We start from the raw sequence: 3,328 nt of genomic DNA on the forward strand, positions 1-3,328 counted from the left end.
TTAGTGCACCGATGCACTAAGGGTCCAACGGTCAAAATATTTGAATTTTACACTGATGCAACGATGCACCATGGGTATGCAACGATGCACCATGGGTATGCATCGATGCACTGACACTCCCAACTGATTTTATTAATTGTTTTCACACTTAAACGGCTATATTGACTCCACTAAGCATCCCTAACGTTCAGAATCATTTGAAGGTGTATTTAAACAAGCTTATAAGCCATTGATCAAAAATAAGAAACATCAAGCAATTAGAATCAAGAGAGAATCAAAGAGAAAGCATCAAACCTCAAGTTTGAGCATTTCAAGCCTATTTTTCATTCAATATTCATTTTGCTTTCAAGAACACTTATTGTGCTCAATTGTATTTATTCTTGAGTGTTCTTTCTTTGTTCTAGAATTGTGCAAACATATTTGCCTTGTGAGGTTTTTTCTTGTAAGTTTGCAAATTTGTAATCTTCTCTTTGAGAAAAGAGTGTTCTCAAGAATTGGGGTATATTCTTGAGGGAGTTGTAAGGTTATCTCTTTGGCCTCAAAAGAAAGAACAAATTAGTGAATTTATTGGAAAATCCTTAGTGTGGATAGCTAAGGTTGGACGTAGACTTTGGTTGATAAAGTCGAACCACTGTAAATCGCTGTGCAATTACTTTCAATTTTCTGCAAAAGCTTCCACCAAAATTTTTATCGCCAATTCACCCCCTCTTGGCTGATTCCATCGATCGATTAACTCAACAGGTACCCTTGACCCAAAAATACAGGTACTCGGATATTACGGGTACCCGATTACTAGGTGCTCGAATTTAACGGGCTGACAAATATACTACCCGGAGAACCAAATACTCGATACTTCGGGTATCCGAAAATGAGGGTACCCGATTTTGAACACATTTACATGTGATCACTTGGGTGAAGAGGATATCAAAATTTAAAATTATCATATATTTTAAATTTTTAATATTTTTTATGAAAAAACTGTTTTCTTCACCTTCCTAGAATTTTATAAATTAAATTTCATCATCTAAAATTTTATAAGTCCAAATTTACCCATCTAATATAAAAGTTTACATTCATCTCATATGATCTTCTTCTCCCCCTGCTTTCTTTCATCCTTGTATATGTTACTACTACACGCTCTTATTGCACCCCACAATTTTCTACTACTATATTCAACAGTTCCCAACCTAAAATATATAAGGGTAAACTATCGTTCTCTAATTATAACACTAACATAATTAGAAGAAAATTTAACTTTCTTCGCAAGGAAAAAGAAAAAAATAATAAAAATTATAACAAAAAGGTGGATTATATTTTTTAATAAATATAAAGTCATCCAAACATAAAGATTAGAGCGAAATAGAGAACGGTGGGGTTAAAGAGCGATAATCAAGAGATAGCTTTTTGTTTGAAGATTTTGGTTTTTGGGGTTTATAATTCGAATGCTAAAATTTTAAGAGTCAAATTAGAATGTTAACATACCATGTCATTGACATAACAATAATTAATATTTGAGTGATTATTTTATTATTAATCGACAACGTAAGTCAAAATAATATAACTTTCGATAATTGAGTGATTAAAACAATAAAAAAATGAAACAAAAGTGACCAAAGTTGTTATTTAACCATTTTTTTCATATCCTGTTACCTATTGTTTTCAACCAATTTGATGCACATGTACTACATTTATAAAAGTGATAAATTTATATATTAAAGATATAATATTGGATATATATGTATATATATTTATAAATAACAAACTAATTAAAAGAATATAAATATTACATTTATAAAAATTCACAAATTCAAATATAAAATGATATATTAAACCTGGATCTCTTGTACTAAAACGAAAATCAACTACGTAGAGCTGATATGGAAAATTCTAAGGATAAATTATACGTTTAGTATTCTAGTTATTATTTTTGTTTCGTTTTGATCATTTAATTATTTTTTAAAATCATACCCAATATTATATTTTAATTTTATTTTGGTCACATACCGTTAAAAAATTAATGAAATTATTGACGTAACACATTTTTTTATTTTTCGTTGATGATGTGTCACTATCGAATTGCGACATTTCAACATCATCATTGTTTTTTTAACGATGACTGATTAAAATAAAACCAAAACGTTTGGTACGATCTTAAAAAAAATTAATTGGTTAAAACATAACAAAAATGATAATTGATTACGTTTTGAAAAATCAACTAAGGTGACGTTTGTTCGCTGCAATGTTTTTGAGGGAATTAGAATCTGTGATGAAATTGAAATCTGTCAGGAATTGGAATCTGAATCTGAAACCTGTTTAGTTGGTAAGAAATTGAATTGGAATCCAATTCTATATTTTGTTTGGTTCGCAGATATGTTAGATGAATTTGATTTCAGTAATGTAAAATGACAGAATTGTCCTTCTTATTTTTTTGCTTAATTTTAGTTTGTTTTATAACTTACATATATCAATATATTATAAAAATTTTAAAAAATATTAAATTTTCATTTTATTGATTGATTATTCATTTCAATAAATTATAAAAATCATGCTAATAAACATCATAAGTTAAAATCATCCCAATCAAAATATGTTAATAAGTTACCAAAAGATAGAGCAATATTTCGATACATCCCAATCGAAGTATGTCAATTAGTTACCAAAAAATATACCAAAATGACTTATGGTCTGATTTTCCGTAAGTTATTTTCTGAACTTTTCACTTCAAAGAATAAATACTCAAAATAATTTTATTTTATAAATTTAATATTAATAAAATATTTTAATATCATTTTAATCAAAATATTAATTATTAAAATTTTTAAAATATATTTATTAATATTTCTAATAATATAACATAACACTATTACTTTAATAAATAATTAATATAATTTATAATATTTTTATGTCAATAAATTATATAATATTAATATTTTTATTAATGAGGATAGTATGGTCAAATTTCACATTCTCTCCTCAAAAGAATTTTAATTCCCTCGTGTTATGGATGAAATTTACTTTCGCCTTTGATGAAAAGTTGAAGTCATTTAAGATTCTAATTTCCTTTAAAAATTTAAATTAAACATGAAAAAAATGGTGAAATTAAATTCCAATTCTTTTAATTCGGGATTTACGAACGTCACCTCAGAATAGATATGGAGAAAGGACATTTTGGTAATTGGAGGTGGAATTTCTTGTCCGGAGGGAGAAGTAAAACAGTAGCAAAATGGTTGAAGTATGAAAATCTCGAGAGACACTCCACCAAATAGTCAACCGAAATTAAACGCATCTGAAAATCTGGTTCCCCTGTTGTCCCTCGAAGTCTACGATC

This window comes from Hibiscus syriacus, unplaced genomic scaffold (genome assembly GCF_006381635.1).
Source record: "Hibiscus syriacus cultivar Baekdansim isolate YM2019G1 unplaced genomic scaffold, ASM638163v2 tig00110429_pilon, whole genome shotgun sequence".
NCBI lineage: Eukaryota > Viridiplantae > Streptophyta > Magnoliopsida > Malvales > Malvaceae > Hibiscus > Hibiscus syriacus.